A 21,629-nucleotide genomic window follows, 5' to 3' on the forward strand; every position below is an offset into this window, starting at 1 on the left:
CTAATATAACACCCCCTTACATTAGGAGGTGTTATATTAGGGTATTAGGGTGTATATAGTCTATACAGACCTAGGGGGGCTGGTGTGTGTTCAATCATGCTTTGTGTGTATATCACTTACTTCTCTTTATACGGTGCCTAGCTTGTAGGGATCTGAATGGACGTGGATGCAATGACCACCAGGGGCGACTTGGGGACCCCCTGTAACCACACAGACTTCACACAATTCTGACACACAACAATGTCGTTTTTTTTTAATAAAAATATTTACTCTGAAAATATATATTTCAAATATCTTTGCAATTAGGGAATAGATAACAAATCAGATACTAAACAATTTCCTGAGATTGAACCTACAACTCACCATAGATACACTAGTAAAATTTTATGTACTAGTAACCATATAATTTGAATATTAGCTTAAATATTTCTGCTGTACTATATTATTAAATTGGCTTTATAAACCAAACCCAACTCCATATAAACTCTCACTATATATTACACTGTTATACTTATTTCATAGCTCACTAAATTAACTTATAATAGTCGTAAATTCAATACTAAGTAACATCCTTACTTACAACAAATATTAACATTTGAAGATTGTATATTGAATGAATATTCTCTCTCTCTCTCTCTCTCGCTCTCTCTCTCTCGCTCTCTCTCGCTCTCTCTCTCTCGCTCTCTCTCTCTCGCTCTCTCTCTCTCTCTCTCTCTCTCGCTCTCTCTCTCTCGCTCTCTCTCTCTCTCTCGCTGTCTCTCAAAAATTGATGTCAGATTTATTATGCGAGAACAATACGTCTCTAAAATATGTCTGGACAAAAAAGGATTATCAACAAATACAATATGACAACAGTTTTCTAATTATAAAGCAATGTTAGTGACATACATTTTACACTTAATATAACTTGATGCAAACAGAAAATATATTCGTACAGGAAAAACGGAGCAGACCTTTTGTAGTTGCAGAAGTTGCTATGTCCTATTGGCTGTATTTATCATATTCAGTGTAGTACTAAAGTGATTTGTGTTGTAAGGTCTCTTTAGCTGTGAATTAGAATGTCTCTTTAATAACCCTGGACCTGATTCATTAAGGATCATAACTTAAGAAACTTCTTATTTAAGTCTCCTGGACAAAACCATGTTACAATGCAAGGGGTGCAAATTAGTTTTCTGTTTTGCACATAAGTTAAATACTGGCTGTTTTTTCATGTAACACACAAATACTTGATAGCTTATTTGTACACTGAAATTTAAAGTTGATATTTGTGTGCTCCATGAAAAAACTGTCAGAATTTAACTTATGTGCAAAACAGAAAACTAATTTGCACCCCTTGCATTGTAACATGGTTTTGTCCAGGAGACTTAAATAAGAAGTTTCTTAAGTTAAGATCCTTAATGAATTAGGCCCCCTGTAGTAGTAGTTCTACAGGCATTTCCTAGGTGTACGTTTAGTCATTTCATCCTTTCTTGTAATAAACACATTAAATAAACATTTGAACTCAATATTCACTGTCTTACAGTGCTTTGCTGACAATTTATGGAAATCGCACAGCAGATTTAAACATGTTTTTACAGTTCAGTACAAAAGATCAGTTGTGCTTGCGAAAATGAACCTATGGAGGCCAACCACAAGATGGAGACTATCTCTGAGATGACAACCACAAGATGGAGAATGTCTCTGAGGTGACAACCACAAGATGGAGAATGTCTCTGAGGTGACAGTCGGGTACAGTTTGCTCTGTGACTGTTAGATAAGAGTCTGTCCCTGGACACACATCACACTTCTCTAGCGATTAAATATAACTTTCAGCATATTTCCTCATATAAACTGTCGGGAATACATAATAAAATGGAGATGTTTTTTTCCTACAGCTTTTGTTAGGTAATTGACTTTAATGACCCTGCATATAATTCATTTGCAGCTTCTTGCACAATTTCTGCTGTATATAAATCATACTTGCCAACCTTTAATACATTTCTTCCGGGAGCTGCAAGGGGGAGGTGGGCGTATAGGGGGCGGGGCCTCTGAAATCGCGTCATTTTAGCCCGCGCCCCCGTGATGTAATGACGCAAATCGCGTCATTTTACAGCGGGGGCGGGGCCAAACGCCGCGATTCCCCGTGAAACGCGGCGTTTGAACCGATTTCTGCCCAGTTCACTAGGAAGTGGGCAGAACAGGGAGATTGCCAGACTCTCCCGGGAGTCCGGGAGACTCTCGCAAAATGCGGGAGTCTCCCGGACATTCCGGGAGAGTTGGCAAGCATGATATAAATACTTGAATGATATCAGCTTACTGATAATAAAAGAGATTTTCAGATATTGTGATAACTATAAGAATCTATTTGCTGTGGTTTCTTTTCAGAGTAACTGACACTAGTTGCAAACAGGTACACATATAGATATTTAGCCCCATAGATTGTAAGCTTGCGAGCAGGGCCCTCTTACTTCTCTGTCTGTATGTATTACTCAGTATTGTTTTATTACTGTTCCCAATTGTAAAGTGCTACGAAATCTGCTGATGCTATAAAATAAATGTTGTTGATGATGATGATGACATATCTCACAGTGGATTAATTCACTGTCTCATCATCTTCTGTTACCTCTTTCTATCTATTTATCACATACTTGTCAACTCTCTCGTAATGTCCGGAAGACTCCCGGATTCGGGGTGGGTCTCCGGGACTCCCAGGAGTGTATGGCAATCTCCCGCAATTCCAGAATTAGGTCCAAAAGGCCGCGATTCTCCAGGAATTGTGTCATTTTGGACCCGCCCCCGCACGCCCTCCTCCACCCGGCAGCTCCCGGACGCCAACTACAAGTTGGCAAGTATGATTTATCAATCTCTCTTTAAAATGCCATATTTCTCACACTTTTTAACATCAGATTTCCTTCCCACTGTGTCTCACCACCTTTGCTCACTGCTGCTAATCTGTCATTCTATCAGTTTTCAGGTTCACTGCTGCTGTCTCACTCCAGTTTGTTAGCTGTCTTTTTCTATCTGTTTTCCTCTATTTTTCCTGCCACGGTGTCTCCGTACACACGCGCTGTGGCTCCTTCCCCCAACAGTATTTCTTTTCTCTTCAAAGGCTGAAACTTTTTTGCAGCCTCTCAGCACAGGGGTTTTTCCTGGGTCCTTGTGTCTCTCACCGGCCTGCTCCACAGGGTCCTAGTGTTCTGCAGTTTCCAGGTATCATCACAATTTTCTCTCGCCCGTTGGAGACTCTGGGACATGTAGTTCCGGCCAGCGACGATATTCATAGATTTGTTTAACCTCCATTCAACCATTGCTTACCATTCACGCTCCAATACACAACTCCAGGCCCCTGATTTTGGATCCAAGCCTAAAAGAGGCTCTAGCTTACCTGACCTATAATTAGTGAACAAAGCTTCCCTGGTCTTGCAACTCTTCTACCAAAATGTTCTGCCTCAGTAAGGTCTATCTCAGTTCTATGTGCTTCTGGCTACTTTCATACCGCCTGTACATGGAAAGCTGGGGGGCCTCAGAAGTTTTTTTCACCTAATTGTTATTTCTCATATATTTGATGGGTTCAGACTTTAAACCTATGTTTCGCCCAACCTAAATGCAATAAGATGGGCCAGTAACTTTACTTTCCCTCAGTGGGCTTTCTGTCATAACATGACTTTGAGAAGCAAACAGGAGAATTTCTCTGATACTATTGTGGTGCCCCAAAATCTGAGTACCCTGAGTACCCTGGGGTGTATCTATATGTTTTTAATTTGTTAATTTAATTTGTTAATTGTTAAAAGTGTTTATAAAGATTTAAAAAATAAAATAAAAATTTCTTGAGGGAGAAGTGATAGTTGGGAGTGGTTGCCGGGGGTGACAGGAAGGAGGAGTGTGTGGCATAGCAACAAGTCCACTAACTTTGGTAATAACTGTGAACTCCCAGAAGGCAGTGGGGAGAGGAAAGTTCTAGACTTCTGAGGGAGAGAGATCCCTGTGTCTGCATAGACTGAGAGAGAAAAATAGGAACAGAATGAAAATCGGACAAAGTGATATATAAGCAGATTAAAAGTGAAGTAAGTGTAAGAAGAGAAGAAGTGAGCCAAAGAGAGGTGTGAGGAAAAAGGAAAGTACTGAAAACAAATAAGCAGTATAGAGATCTGTGACATCACACTAAACAGACTGAGCTATGTACTGAGGACAGTGTGAGAGGAGAGAAAATAGAGAGGTCTGTGAGTACACACAAAAGAGACTGTGCAATACAAAAGATCATCAGCTTATTTGGTGTGAAAAAGTAATTTATGGGCCCCAACCACGTGCAGCACTTCTACTATATTCCTGTGCACAGTTCAGCCCAGGACTGAGTGTAAAATATGGTAACGTTACCAGGGATAATATTGGTGCACCAAATGTATTAGTTAAATGTTAATGTTAAGTGATTTACCTAAAATTGATTTATTGTTATTGAAGATTTTATCGCAATTGTGCTCTATGTTGATCAAATGAATATTTTGTCATTACCATTGAGTTGAAGGGGTCAGTGGCGCGGTGGCTTACCAAAATTATCTTTACCGCATTATTAATAAACCCAAGTTATTTGACCAATCCTTGTCCCTCTCATTGAAGTATTTATCTCCTGACCACCGGATGTCCGAATAAAAAAGAACCTGACTCGTGTCTGGAGGACAAGGTAAGGGAAGGAAATCCCATCAATGCTCGGCCACCACACTATTAGGAACTTAGAGGATTAACCAAGTATGTTGTAGTTACAAACAATATGACGTTTGTTCAAAAGCAGACAGGAAATAAAAACAATTTTTGAAGTCTTGCTGGTATGATGATAAAGAACAAGGCTAAACCGGAATCATGCAGCAATATGACAGTTTGAGGCAATGCCAACAGTGAAGTAGAACATTGAACATATTTCTAGCGCAAGGTAACACAGTTTTAGGCAATGCAAGGTAGAAAGTAATGTCTCTTGTAATAAGGCTGTTGCATATGTTCACAGAATCCAAAAATAACTGTGAAGCTCTACTGGAGAGCAAAGAATAGTTATTGCAGTCCGTGTCTGGGGATTCTGAGTTGACGCAGAGCTGGAGACAGGAGACAACAGAACCAATGCCAGGAAGAAACAAACTTCATGAAGCAACCAGGTTCAGGTGTCCAAAATGAGCAAAGCTAGAACCAGCAAAACTGTAAGGTACAGTCCAGAAATCAGGATACAAATAAATGTTGAAACAGGAACAGATGCAAGAACAGGAACAAACAGGTAAAGATACAGGAGCCAAACACTATCACTGGCAATGAGTGCAGGGCCAGTAAGGGTTTAAATAGAGATGTGTTCCAATAAAGTGACAGAGAAAGGCACACCTGCACTGCAGCTCAGAATTGATTGAAAGCAGAAACAGTTCTTTCAGAGGGAGACACTCCTGTGTAGCTAAAATGCTAAGCAGATCTGAGTGCTCACAGGATGCAAAGCAGATTTAACCCTAACAGATACAAGTGCTTTTTTTAAAAAAAGTGAGACAAGCTGAGCTCTCATACCCAGATGTACTTCAGACCCCACACCATTCTCCAAGCCCTTACCCACTGTCAGAAGAAGACCTTAGTTCAAGAGGCCAGCATCTACTTGTTAGATGATTATAAGATTAGTTAAGATATTAAAGTGAATTTCCACAGCTGGCTCAGGGGAAAAAAACAGGATTTCAAGAGGGTGGCTTCTATGCTACATAGCCAGAGTATATGCAAGAGGGTGGCTTCTATGCTACATAGCCAGAGTATATGCAAGGGGCGTGGCTATAATTTGAGACAGCTGGGCTGCTCTCCAACTTTTCCCACCCCCCTTCAAATACATGGGCAATGGTAGCCAACTGTCTTGATTCTGGTGGGGCAGTCTCAATTTTGTTTGACTGTTGTGCTCATTTAGGATTTTGTTCCAACTGCAAAGATAGTTGGGATGTACGAAGACCCAAATACAAGATGGCGGCAACCATCGTAAGATCGCGGCGGCCACCATCGGAAGATTGTGGCGGCAACCATCGTAAGATCGCGGCGGCAGGGAGCCCGGCAGATGAGGCCAGGCCTGTGCACTGGACACTGGTAAGTCAGCCAGAGAGTCCGGAACGTGACAATATCCATTCAAGATTATATATCTTTTTCAGAGCCTGCCTATTAGATTCTGATTGATTTCTCACTTTATTTAGTGTAGATACATTTTCAAGGGATGGACTGAAAGCAAATGCTCCCTTCATTAACAGTAGATATATAGTCTATACAGACCTAAGGGGGCTGGTTAACCTTTAAAGTGTTTCTTCAAACCAGATAAGCTATATCAGCCTGTTTATATACTTTTGTATACCCATGTCATTTTAATAACGTTATTTGCAATTATACACTATTTTGTTATATATATAATGTTGATTTGTATAGGTGCTGGGATTAGCCCATTGAAGGACATATCTGTTTGGGATCCACTTTGGGATCACAAGTAGCCCTCCCAAACTTCTAGATGCATCTTTTTATTTATTTATTTGGTACAATACCACTAATTTATGTATATATTTGCTTACATTATCTTAACATTTGATTTTTGTTTCTCATGTTGACATTTTATTTTACTGTACAGCTTCAAAACTATGCCATGTGTAGGCAACACATTATCTGTGGTCAATTCAAAATCATGGTAACTATAATAATTAACCTATAATATATTATTCAGCGGTTACATAGAAGGTTTAATCATCCCCTTTGTCCCTATCCCAGTGGAACTTACCGTCTTAATTCTCTACCATACAAAGAGACACACACACTAACCTAACAAGCATGTTTGTTGGACAGTGGAAGGGGAATAGAGGAAACCCATGGAAATTCAGGGAGAACATACAAACTCCAGACATCGTGCCCTGGTCGGAATAGATCCCTTAGCCCCAGTTTTGTAAGGCAACAATGCTAACTACTGTACCATAATTCTTCCCCAACTAGAAGCAGGGCCACCTTAACAACTTTATGGGCCCCCGGGCAATGCAGTGTACCGGGCCCCTAAAAAATATATATAGATATATATATATATATATATATATATATATATATACACATACATAAATAGTGTGTGTGTGTGTGTGTAAAAAAAATATATATGTATGTAAAAAAAAAATGTGATTATATATATAATCACTTTATATATATATATATATATATATATATATATATATATATATATATATATATATATATATATATATATATATATATATATATATATATAGGGGCCCCCTTAACTTACCTTAAGTCCGATCCTCTTCTTTTTTCCGCGCCGCTGAGTCTCTTCTGCCCTCTTCCGTGCTGTGGTTGCAGTGAACGCCGGGCGTGACATCACGCCCAGCATTCACTGTGAGCACAGCATGGAAGAGGGGACCAGGGAGGGAGCCGGATCACCGCTGATGTGACTGCAAGGTAAGTATTTAAAAAAAATAATAAAAAAAAAATATTTTTTTTTTTTTTTAGGATTCGGACGGGGCCCCCTTGCCTGCAGGGCCCCCGGGCACCTGCCCATCGTGCCCAATGGAAGAGACGGCCCTGACTAGAAGTGCAAAATCATATACCCAAATTATCTTTAATGTAAGAGACTACAAGCAAATCACTCAGACCCACTTCTGCTACAGTTCCCCAGAGTGATGAAAGATAGAGAAGCTCTGCCCTCCTAATGAGCTTTTTGGTCAGATTCTAATACAAACACAATGGTTATTTAGGTATATTATTTAGCTTAGCAGTTCATAGGCTTTCATATATGTTAGATTTAGCTCTCGATCTAAAGTCTTAGAATAAATCTTGCCACTTATCCTTATGTTTACACGTAGCATGTGCATGTTAAATGACCATGAGAATCTGAGATTTCAATTCCTGATGAAAAGTAAAGTAAGAACATGTATTTTTTTTTGTGCAATTACTTAGACTTTGGTAACCATTCTATTTAAAGTAGTTTATCACAAGGTTCTACTGTTCCTAATGCTTGATAATTTCCATTATTGTTATACACGCGCTCTACCTTTGCTCTTTTATATCATCCTGGGACTGGAACTGTGCCTATTTAGATAAACTAGGGACTCCCCTCATTATAAGATAACAAGTAACCTTTGTGTCCAGGAAGCTATAAAAGTGTCATATGTGCAGGTCTTAGGTTAGGGAGTGGTGAAAGCGTACAGCAAATGTGGAATATTTAGTACCTGTTTTCAGGTACTAAATAGTGCAGTTAAATCAAAGGTGTGATTAAGTAAAAGGAAATATGTTGGCACCTGTACTTAGTGGAGGCAGATACTCTGTGCATTGTTATATCAAACACAGGTTGCATGCATACTTGCCTACCTACTGGACCAAAGTGCCGAGGTCAGGTTCTGGTAATGCGAATGGCGATACCAGGACCTGCCTGATGAGGCCTGATGTCGTCAATTGCGTCATCAAAGCCCAGTCCTCTTTACAAGACGAAAGGCGGGATCCAGGAAGGTGATCTACTCTGCGGGAGTCTGGGAGGATTCCCTGAAATTCGGGAGTCTCCTGAACATTACGGGAGAGTACATAAGTATGGTTGCATGTTTAATGTTCCGCAGTGGAACCCTCCCATGCGTTATTGTGTGGCATTGATCCAAAATAGCTCAATATCACAGAGAATATACGTCATCATTTCTGTGGGCTTGGAAAGGGTCTGGGAGTAGAGCAATTTATTTATTTTCCCCTTTTATATTTTGTGAGTAATAGATCTGTGGAAAGAGGGCCTGATGTGTATCTCAATATTAAAAGCTGACAAAATATCTATGTACCACTAGATGTGAAACAAGGATATTGAAATATGAGGTGCTAATAATTAGATTGATAATAATGATAAACTGTTAAAGGAAACGGCTGCCTCTTGGGGGGCTTTGTCAGCTCCTATATGATAATTCTAAGAAACAACAACAAAGTAGAGCACAACTTAGTTCTACCAAAAATAAAAATATATGAATGAGAGGATATTGATTTCAATAATATAAAAAGTCCAAATGACTAATTTATTACAACCTAAACATAAAATAACATTCAATGAATTAATAAAACATACATAAAGAAACAATAAGATACACTGAACTGTAATTCTTACAAAGTATAACTAGATGTATCCTGCACTAAATATTCAAAGATAATGAAACTGAGGGCTTGATTCATTATCAAACGCCGTAGGAGTGGATCTGAAGGAACGTGCGTTGATGAATACAGGTTTAGGTCTGCTCTAACAGACAGGACACTGCAGGATCTGTCCAGTACATATGTGGAATATAAATTCACAAAAGACCACGCAGAAAAAATAAAAACTATTCAATTAATGCCACCTGTTAATAATATAGTCATTAATGGCAAAACATTTCAAAATAAAAAAAGTGTTTTTTTCTTTTTTGATGCCGTGAAATACATATATTAGGATGCAATTAATGTCTACGATACATAAAATACATTTTTACAATTGCTCCTGATTGCAAACACATGTTCTAGCTGCATACACAGCCGTCATCGCTAGTAATTGGCATTTAGACTAGACCTGCAGCTGGTGCAACTGAAAAACACTTACCTGAGAGATGCCCAAAGCTTGAGTCGTACGTTGCTACGTGCACGTGAGCTTGGCACACTCTTACTGCACAATGACTACGTGCATACACCCAGTCCCCTCCCTGTTCCGCCCATGAAATTATAGGCTGTAGTAAGGGTCCTTTGCGCTTGAAGATTAATTGAGCGTTGCAGTGTTCTCTGCCGTACTGTCCGGTTCTGGGCATGCGTAGAGTGATTGTGAGCATTATACGCAACATACTACCAGCAGGGGCAAGCAACAGCATTTGTAGAGGGGGGTTTCCACACCACGCCACCAGTGGGTGTGACCAGCATGCATGGGGGCATGGTTATAATTTTAGACAGTGCTTGGCTGCTCTCCAACTCTTCCTATCTCCATAATATACATGGGCAATGCTGCCTGCACTACTGTTAGGTGCTCACAGCTTTCCTTTTTCAAGCAGAGCTGTGTGAAGTGGGAGCAGCGGAGAGGGAAAGCTACCTGGTTGATCCTGCCAGTAGCATATGCTTGTCTCAAACATTAAGCCATGCACGTGTAAGTACACACGGCCGGTACAGTGAAACTGCGAATGGCTCATTAAATCAGTTATACCTCAATTATACATTGCCCCAAGCTTGTAGGGGGGGGGGGGGGGTTGTTCCAGGCACTAGGAACCCCCCCCCTCTCGGTTTGCCTATGGCCAGTCATGCTCCTTAATGAATTAGACCCAGGTGCTCAGAGAATATAAGCAATAGTGGATCCTGAGAAAACAGTGCCCCAATCTAGCAGATTAAATTCTGCACAAGGGGTTTTCTAGATGTAATCTCTCTGTCTTACCACCTGAAGATCAAGGATGCTTTCAAGCAGCAGCTGATGCTACACTAAAGTGTGGTTTTCCACTTTTCTCTTGTTTGGTTCAAAGAAGACAATGCTCCCAGAGGCAGCGTGTTTTCCCATGACATATGGTAATCCACTGATCCCTTGCTTCGGGGGCAGACAGCTTGTGGTAAGTGCTCCGGTATAACCAACATGGCTGCGCAGTGATGAATAAATTATCCGCTCTAGGTGGAAGCAGGTTTATTATCGTATTGCAGATGATTTGAATGTAATATGTTCCGTCGCCGTAATAGCAACCAATTTTCAGGCAATTTCTCACTTGTAAATATAAAGAAACCATATTTAACATAATAACATAATAACTGCATTATATTGATCTGTCTGTTTCTAACTTGACTAAGGACTAATGTTAGAACTAATCGTGTTCTAAGAGAACGGATAGTACAATCAATGTACAATAAGTGACATGGACACTCTAAGGGCTAGATTTACTAAACTGCGGGTTTGAAAAAGTGGTGATGTTGCCTATAGCAACCAATCAGATTCTAGCTTTCATTTTGTAGAATGTACTAAATAAATGATAGCTAGAATCTGATTGGTTGCTATAGGCAACATCTCCACTTTTTCAAACCCGCAGTTTAGTAAATCTAGCCCTAAGATGTAAACTACATATTTGGTGTCACAGTTAATAAAATCTTGATTTTATAACTTTCTTTCTTTAAGAATGACATAAATTCATTGTTCTTAAGTTTCATATGTTGATAAGTTCATTACGCATTCTTCCACCCCTCTGCAGCTGGTTGACATTTTAGGAGGGAGGTACTATTTCGAAGCGAGAGACAGTGACTGACAGGTGTGCAGACTTGCTCTGCAGAAATGGATTGTATGTACCACTCCCTACTAGGAAACTGTCCTAAAGACGTGGGAGAGGCTCCTGAATTCTCATATGTAGTGGGGAAATAATAATAATTTATTGTTAAACAAAGCTGCAGTGGAATGCCAGGTGAAAGCTGAACTGTGAATTTAACATTTATTGTTCACCCCTAAAAATTTCAGTTCTGGGGGTAAATGTATCAAATAATCATTTTTGCAAATTGCCGATATCCGGCGACTTTGCATGGTAAATTTAAAGCGGCGATGGCTTTAAATTTACCATGCAAAGTCGCCGGATATCAGCTATTTGCAAAAAGCGCTACATTTACCCCCTGGAGTTTATTTGCAGACAGGTTATTCTGATGTATATATGTATGCCTATTCTAGGTTGCCTTTTAATAGAATGATTGTACAGAGAGCTGAATTAAAATGAAACACGTATTGTAGGAACTGATGTTAGTCCCTTGGGAAATTATGGAAAAGAGATACAAGTGCGTATAAGAACAGTTACTGTTGATCTGCACAGTTAATACAAATGCCAATGTACACTCACATCTTAAAAGGATTATTTTGGCTTTTCCTGGCCATTCCTGCCTAATGGGAAAGCTAATGTACTAATGTTTTCTTTACTGTGATACATTGAGATCCTTTGCAGACAGCCAGCGTTAAATTACTATTCTCTTCGACCCGACAAGTTCTGCAATTTATACTGGACACAAATGAATAATGTGCATGGTGTTCAGGATGACTAATAAAGATGAGACTTTCATCCAGCATCCTGAAAGCACAAATCACAAACACATGGTATGATCGATGTACAATCAACCAAGTATTCAAACAACGGCACCTGGGGTTATCAAGGAAATGTTCACCGGCAACAAAATACTCTCTGAAATATATTTTCGATATCAGTCGGAATATAGATTATGCACGTTATGAGATTTTAGGGGTTCTGAGAATAAATGTGTCTGGTATAAAGATCTGAAACCAACCAAAAAAAATCTGCAGTGTTTTCGAAGGAAAAGATGAAAGCTTCTAGAAGACCTCTTTTATTTCATTGGGGGCATTTATGAAAGGTAATATAAAGGTAACAAACAAATATAAAGGAAACAAACACTAAAAAGTTTTTTTATTTTCCCATGTACCAGTTTCATAAATGTTCCACCATGGGTATTATTTTCTGTTGGCCAATGCCTAGTGGTTTGGTACAAAATAAGGGTCTCTACCCAGCAACTCCGAGGCTAAACCTAAAATTGTCTTCTGCACACAGGACACAAAGTCTTGTATTAGTTTGGGTTCACTCCTCAGCCAGGCACTGTTGTCTGTCTCTCTGAAGGACAGGACTCTCCTTAGCTTCTGTCTTGTGCAAAGTGACCAGATAGCCTGTCTGTCTTCAACTTGTCTTGGTTTGCAGCTCCTCTAGCCCCCTGTAGGTCAGACCACAGCCCCTCACTTGTCTCATGCCTCTTGTAGAACACATAATAACCTCTCACTACTCATCTCCTCTCTGAGTCTCTGTCTGGGAGATTCCAATTGTCTGGGAAAGACCATGGGGTAAATGTATCATCCTCCGATTTTTTTCAAGTCGCCGGAAATCAGCGACTTTGCATTGAAAATTTAAAGCGGCGATGGCTTGTAAAGGCAAACTTGCCTTTACAAGCCATCGCCGCTTTAAATTTTCAATGCAAAGTCGCTGATTTCCGGCGAGTTGAAAAAATCGGAGGATGATACATTTACCCCCATGTGTCCATCTCCAGCTGGTCCTCTTTGCTTCTCTGCATCCTACAGAGCAGCTTACCTAGCCCTGAGCCTTCCTAATCATGTAGGGAAGCAAAGTCCAGAGGAAGCTGAAGAACTCCAATTGTCTTTAAGATGAGGATATCGCTCAAAATACTCGGCCAACTCCAAACACAATCAGGATTTGCTGAATACGTAACAGTGTCTCCTCCACAATTCATCAAATCTTTTTCTTAGTGATTTAGATGATGACTTCCAATTTGCATAATCTAATAAGGCCAAATTTTCAAATAAATCTTTTTTAAACCTCAAGAAAAAATGTTGCCTTATATTTCACAATGACAGTGTGCCCATTGAAAATGCATTGCCTATTGAAATAAATAGTAAAATCAGTGGTTTTTGCTCAGCAGGAAAAATGCCCCAAATGGGTTGAATTTAAAACAAATTTATTTTTCATAGATTGTAGAGTTTTGGGAATTAAATCGTGTTTTATGTATGGCCATATCGGGCTACTAGGCTTACAGCATAGCTATTTAATTCAATGCAAAAAGAGATCACACTTTTGAGAGACAGCTCCACTTAAAAGCCTTCTCTGTGAAACTATTACCGTCTGACCCCGTTATTTCATGGGAACATTGCATGATGATATACAGTCTTCTACGTTTAGATCAGTCATTCTACCTGTCATAAAGCCAGACTGATCTATTCCGATTTGAGTGAGTTAGCAAATTGTCCTGGAGCTGTCAAAAAACATGCAACCCAGCCAAAAAATATACCTTGTTTTAACTAAAAATGCATTTTGCCCCTGTGAAGCTGCAGTGCATGGGGGACTGTGCAGTGGTGGTGTTTTTTTGAAGATTTGTGGTTAGCCATATTTGCCAACTTCTTCTAGTTGGCATCCGGGAGCTGCCGGGGGAAGGTGGGTGTACGGGGGCTCCAAAAATTGCGTCATTTTGCACGCGCACCCTGTGGCGCAATGACGCAAAGCATAATTTTACAGCGGGGGCAGGGCCAAATGCAGCGATTCCCGGAGAATCGCGGCATTTTGGACCAAATTCTGCCCACTTCCTAGTGAAGTGGGCAGATGCGGGAGACGGCCATACTCTTTCGGGAGTCTGGGAGACCCACCCGGAATCCGGGAGTCTCCCAGGCCGAGAGCACTTTCTGTGTGGATTGCGTACGTCCCCCCCCTGTTCCCACAGTCCAAAAATACAATGCAGTCTGGCAAAAAAATGGATCCTTCTGTGTGTGCGCTTGTGTGGTAAGGAATCTAGACTGTAAGATCCAATAGGGACGGGGACAGATGTGACTGATTCATTATTCTTTGGAAAGGTTTGAATAATATGGTTGGGCTATAAAAATAAATACAAATATTAAAATGTACACCTTCTGGCATCAAGAAAACACCCTTTTTTTTGCATATTAATAATAAACTAATTAGTAATACCCACAGGTTTTACATGTGACTAAACACTGCACTCACAACTCACTGCTTGATAGCAAATGTTACAGTGTCTGAAAAATATATTGACATTCTGGGCCTCCATCATCAAGAAATGTAAATCGCTGTGCACATGCCCAGAAACAAACCATACGCCAGAGAACGCAGCAACGTCCAATTCATCGCTGAGCGCAAATGACCCTGACTACAGCCTACGAGTTCAGGGGTAGAACATGGAGGGGACTGGGCGAATGCACGTAGTCAATATACAGTAAGGGCGTGCCAAGCTTGTGTGCACGCAGCAGCGTCTGATTGAAGCTCTGGGCATCTTGATTTTCAGTCGTATCACTTGCACCAGCTACAGGTCTGGTATATTTGCCGCTTACGAATGATGACGGCTCTGTATGCAGCTAGAACATGTGTTTGCAATCAGGAGCAACTATAAAAATGCATTTTATGCACAGTAGACATTCATAACATTCTAATGAATGTATTTTAAACGGGGGGAAATGTAAAAAAGTAAACACTTTTAATTTGTTTTTATCATTAATGACTATATTATTAACAGGTGACATTAATTGAATCTTTTTTTCTGTGCGTTCTTTTGGGGCTTTATATTGCACATATGTATTGGATGTATCCTGCGTTGTATTTTTCAGCAGAGCGCACCTAGACCCGTATTCATCAACAGACGTATTTTCAGATCCTTGTTGAATATGGACGTGCATATACCCGATATACGTGCGTCTTTAACATTATGTTTGCTTCGCGGTTATTGAAGAACGAGGTCCTCGTTCACCACGCTGACTCAACAGTATATGTGGCTATTGGTAAGATCAGACAATCTTCTTTCACTGAAATCTGACAACTGTTACAATGAGCCGGGTGTGTAGGTATCTACCTTAGTGTTGACTGCAAACACAATCCCTGAGAAACAGCGTCCTACACTACAACAGGCCAAAGAGTGAAATCATTGAATATATATTTGCACAGTAAACTACCTAACCTGTTTCCTTGTTTGATATGAAATCTCTCTTTACGAGTCTGTTGTCTGTGGCAGTTACAAATTCTCTGTGTCTGTAGTTGACTCTGTCTGGGCTGGTATTGGAGAACGTAAAGACAGTTTGGTTATTTGTGGTGCAAACATATCACTACAGTATTCTTTACTTATTTCATCCATAATTGATATTAATCAGTGGATATGTCAGACAAATTCTCCAAAATGTTTCCGCCACCCCCAAATTCGCTTGATTCTCTTTTATGCCAAATTGTCCAACTTTCAGATGTGTGAGGTATTGATCGGTATAGATAAGCTCATATAATGAATTGATTTGCTGTTTGGCTGGATTTGCTCTTCATGATTTAGATACAGAGAGTCAAAAGTTTTTGTAATACTCATGCCATTTCTAGAAAAGGAGGTGGATGGTTATAAGAAAAATTATGTTCTAACCACAGAATCGTTTTATACTGGAGAAATGGTCCAGCTTTGCGCACATTCTGCATATAAACATATTTAAAAAAACAAAAAACAAAAAGACAGTTGGATGACAGCGCATGTCCTTAATACTGTATGTGTGTATCTAGCAAAATGCAAAAACAAAGGGTATTGGTTCATATTTTGATCAAAACATTTAAGCCTGCACCCCAGCATCAAGGGCAGCTCATTGTATGCAGGTCCTACTTGAACATATGTGCCTCAAACCCTATTAAAATAGAGTTAATATCAAATGCACTAACCTTCCAGGTATTAGGGGCTTATATCCAGCAAGGGCTGGCTTGTGAGTTACACCAAAAAGAGCCTTAAATAGGCCTGACAGACAGCTGCTAAGACAACACAAGGCAATATTTAAAAACAAAATCAGAGAAGAAATAAACCCACATTTGGTTAATCCCATATTATACATGCAGATGTAACAAGTGCAGGGGGTATATTTACTAAACTGCGGGTTTGAAAAATGTGGAGGTGTTGCCTATAGCAACCAATCAGATTCTAGTTATCATTTATGTAGTACATTCCACAAAATGACAGCTAGAATCTGGTTGCTATAGGCAACATCTCCACTTTTTCAAACCCGCAGTTTAGTAAATATACCCCAGGGAGTTAAAAGACAGGAGAGTGTGAGAGGCAGCGTGACATAGTCAAGAGATAAATATTAAATCATAAGGAGGTTCGGCTATACGAAAACCAATTTTGCCAACAAATATCTGCGAGGAGAAAAACAGAAGCAGATATATTTATTAACTGAATACATCAGTGGTGAAAGCTATGTATACCGACATCACACTGTTGTCTTACTGCAAGTGAGAGTGATTATCAAGTATATATATGTTTAAAGGATATAGATAAATACCAATTTCACCAGGGAAAGAATATAGATGTGAAGGACTTAATTACTCATATATCACAGAGACTAAGTTACTTCAGTGTCATATTACTGCATACCAAACTAGTTAATATTTATTGACTTTTATTATTATTATTACTACCATTTATTTATATAGCGCCATTAATTCCGCAGCGCTGTACAGAGAACTCGCTCACATCAGTCCCTGCCCCATTGGAGCTTACAGTCTAAATTTCCTAACATATACAGACAGACTAGGATCAATTTGTTAGCAGCCAATTAACCTACCAGTATGTTCTTGGAGTGGGGGAGAAAACCGGAGCACCCGGAGGAAACCCATGGAAACAAGGGGAGAACATACAAACTCCACACAGATAAGACCATGGTCGGGAATTGAACTCATGACCCCAGTGGTGTGAGACAGAAGTGCTAACCACTGAGCCACCGTGCTGCCCATTATTAAGCATTGGGCGAAGGAACTGTTTAGAATTAATTCAGTGCTTAGCTATGATGTATTTATGTGCGCTCCCTGTCATCAACAGGCAGCGACAAAGAATAGAGCAGTTGGAGACATTTTGGCACTGAGATAAAGACAAGAGAAAAGTGAGGTTATCCTACATTTACATAGATTTGTATAAAAGTGGTTCCACTTCAGAGAAATAATACTTGAATTAGCTGTGGGCTGAAAATCAATTATCACCAGTTATTCATTTGCACTACCGTGGAACACTATTGAAGGGCGGTATCAGCCTACGTAGGGAAACCCTCTTTTATTAACTACTATCTAACTAACTTATTATCTACTGGATAAATCCACTTCTGCAGTCTCACCCTCGTCCAGCACGCCAATGGATGTCATGTTTGTACTTTGAACAAAGGTATGATGTGCAAAATCAGAGCATGCAAATTGATACTATAGTTACATAAATAAGTATACAATAAGATTAGATATAGAAATAACTGGCAGAGTTTTAGTATCGATTCAGTCGTATACATTTAGGTAAATGTTGCCACTGTAAAATATCTCTTAGTAGCGTTATAGTCATAACAGGCAGACAAGTTAGAATTGTTAGTATTTTAAATAAGGGGATATTCTATTAATATTAAAATAGAACCTGGTTCATCATGATATTTAGTTGGGGAATATTATTGTAGGTAAGCAGTTATAAGGAATCCTAGTTTAAAACAAATTTACATTGTACAGTTTTATTACATAACTGTTGATATCTTTGTTGGTATAATTGGAACCTGGTTGGAGAAAAGCAGATTATTAAACATACTACATAATTTTACCAGTGCAGGGGCAAATGCAGGATTTGTAGAGGGGGGTTTCCACACCACACCGCCAGTGGGCGTGACCAGCATGCATGGGGGAGTGGCTATAATATTAGACAATGCTCTCCAACTCTTCCTATCCCCATAATATACATGGGCAATGTTGCGTGCACTACTGTTAGGTGCACGCAGCTCTCCCTTTTCAAGCAGAGCTGTGTGAAGCGGGAGCAGGGTCCAGCCACCTCAATTATACAGTGCCCTAGGCTTGGAGGGGGGTTTCCAGGCACTAGGATTCCCCCCCCCTCGGTTTGCCTATGCAGTGAAGTAGCACAATAGATATATTTTCTTGCATAACTACTCACTTGCTATGATCTTTTGTTGACTGTTTTCTATTTGGGGATTCCTTGCCCCTCTGCTTTTGTGGTATTCCTGCAGAGCCAGCAGTTTAACTAGCGGGTTGAGAGCGGAGTCCGGCAGGACCACGCTGTGCTAAAGTAAAGACCGGCACTGTTACACCGGTGTGCCCATTATCCATGTCAAGGAGTAACACATCAGCAATGGAGTAACAGTTGATAATAAGGATGGCCTAATATGTAACATGTTGTGGGCTGAAGTGAGTAACTTAAGACCTGCGTCGGGAGAAATGAGAGAACGCATACTGACACCTTGATGCAGTGCAATGGATGTGCTTCACCTGAAACTAGGAGTTTTCTATAATTGAAGCTGTATATATATAAGTAGTAATTTGTGCAAAATTTAAAAAAATAAAAATAATTTAAAAATAAAAAATAAATAAAAACATAGAAATTTGTGACTGTAACTACATCAGCAGTCTAAGCTTTGTGCAGGAGGAGTACGTGTGTTCGCAGTGCCCATTTAAGACTTATGCTGGAGGGGAAAGGTGGTTTGAATAAAAGAGTTTATTTTCATAGAGATCTGGCACCTATCATCCGTTTGCACCTCAACACAATGTCACAACAGCTGTGTCCTAACACCTTTAAAGAGACATTGTTGTAAAAGCTGCATGTACAGGGACCCTCTGGTCATTTATACCCACACCCATGAGCTAGCCAAGGCTAGAGAAGGAGGTGCACTACCCAATCCATGACCCCAAGACCACACAAAGGGACATGGGGGTGCATTCTATTGATGATCTCTACAATCTCTGCATTGGTGTGGATATTGCCCGAGAGGCCAATCATTCTAACAGCACAGCCCCCACTTCAAGTGGTTGCACACAGGTCGCAAACTATAGAGTAAGGGGAGAAAAAGGGAGAAAAGGGGAGAAAAGTGATACATTAAACAGCATTGAAATTGGACTTCAGCTACATCCTGTTAAATAGGATATCGCTCTCCCCCTTTTGCAATTGACAACCAAGGGCTAGATTTACTGAACTGCGGGTATGAAAAAGTGGAGATGATGCAACCAATCAGATTCTAGCTTTAATTTGATAGAAAGTACTAAATCAATGAAAGATAGAATCTGATTTGGGGATCATGGTCCCATTGCTGTTCCCCAGAACATGTGTGCTCGGTCTGGGAAGAAGCGCTACCAGGTATGTTCTTAACCACCGTGCCCTGGCCAAGGTAATTATTGGATGGCCCAAGTTGGGCCTCGTTTTGGGCACTAGGTGGCCCTGGTTAACGAAGCTGTAGGGCATGAATGATTTATATATCATTCCCGGGCTGCTGTGCCAGAATATTTTAAAGTGTGGTCCAGATGGGCAAAGTCAATATATGTAGAGCAGTCCTTGGACGTGATCAAGCAGAGAAGCGAGAAAAGAAGCCTAGAAGGTAAGTACAGACTACAGAAAGTGGGGGAGGGGGGCAGAAAGAGAGGGCTACAGAAAGCGGGGGAGGGGGTGCAGAAAGAGAGGGCTACAGAAAGCGGAGGAGGGGGGCAGAAAGAGAGGGCTACAGAAAGCGGAGGAGGGGGGCAGAAAGAGAGGGCTACAGAAAGTGGGGGAGGGGGTGCAGAAAGAGAGGGCTACAGAAAGTGGGGGAGGGGGTGCAGAAAGAGAGGGCTACAGAAAGCGGAGGAGGGGGGCAGAAAGAGAGGGCTACAGAAAAACAAGGGGGGCTGAAAGAGAGGGCTACAGAAAAACGAGGGGGGCAGAAAGAGAGGGCTACAGAAAAATGAGGGGGGCAGAAAGAGAGGGCTACAGAAAAACGAGGGGGCAGAAAGAGAGGGCTACAGAAAAATGAGGGGGGCAGAAAGAGAGGGCTACAGAAAAATGAGGGGGGCAGAAAGAGAGGGCTACAGAAAAATGAAGGGGTAGAAAGAGAGGGCTACAGAAAAATAAGGGGACAGAAAGAGGTGAGTTCCGGCACCTTTTTTCTTACAAGCAAAGCACTGAGTGTAGGTACCAAAAGGTTGCAGTCTTGTATCACTGTGCGTGGTCTAGACTGTTACATATGGCTTTATTTTTCACTTGTTATAGCTCATTTCTTCATCTATGATTCGGTATTTCCATGTAAATCACACGTTATCCAATGCAGTGCTTATAAGTTGCTTTGGGCCGCAAGAGGGATTTGAGTTTTGTTTTAAATATACTACACTATATATTTTTGGGGTTTTTTCACGTTTCTTTTTTTCTCATTTGTAATCGAGGAATAAAGTGTGACAAAAGAGAAGATTTCCAAGAAAGATTACTTTTCTTATCCCTATATAATAGGTTGTGGACAATTTCGCTTCTACTTGTATTGTCTATGAGGTGCGAGCCGCTGGCTTATACTATCATTGTACATAAGATATAACCAACATGCCAAAGTCAACAGACAGGTCAATAACTTTGAAAATCATAATCCAAAAGAATAGTCAGGGCTAAAGAAGAAGGTCAGTGACAATCAATTCGAAAGGTGCAATTTTGTAAGTCAAAAGAGTAGCCAAGTCCAAGGCAAGGGGTCGAGACAAGATGCAAAGAAATAAGGTCAGAGACAATCACTGAGCAATGTCAGTGCCCATAAAACACGTTCACTAATAATATCCAGGTCACAGCAATATAACATATCACAGGCAGTAAGTGGGTGTCAGCCCTAGTGTTAAATAAATTCATTGGGGCTAGAACGTAGAGCACTATGTGCTTGTAAGTGATGGCTGCACACGTGTGACACAATACTCTGCAACATTGGGCCTGAGTCATTAAGGAGAGCAAAGCATTAAAAAAGACAACTTTGCACCTGGGCAAAACCATGTTGCATTGGAAGGGGAGGTCAATTAAAAAATGTGGGGACAGATTTATAGTTTGGGTACGGCATGTCCTAGATCAACTTTCAGTGTAAAGATAAAGCTATCCAGTATTTGTGTGTTACATGAAAAAACAGACAGTATTTTCCTTATGTGTAAAATAATAATCTAATTTGCACCCCTTGCATTGTAACATGGTTTGTCCCAGAGAACATTTACTCCTTTTTTTGCCTTATTTTCCTTAATGACTCGGGCCCACAGTCCACAGCTGCCGCCTTTCTCAAGTCGGCATCCGGAAGCTGCCTGGGGGAGGTGGGCGTTTCGAGGGTGGGGCTATGCAAATCACACCAATGCCGCGATTCCCTGAGAATTGCGGTATTTTGGGTCTACTTCTGC

This window comes from Mixophyes fleayi, chromosome 5 (assembly GCF_038048845.1).
Source record: "Mixophyes fleayi isolate aMixFle1 chromosome 5, aMixFle1.hap1, whole genome shotgun sequence".
In the NCBI taxonomy this organism is placed as follows: domain Eukaryota; kingdom Metazoa; phylum Chordata; class Amphibia; order Anura; family Limnodynastidae; genus Mixophyes; species Mixophyes fleayi.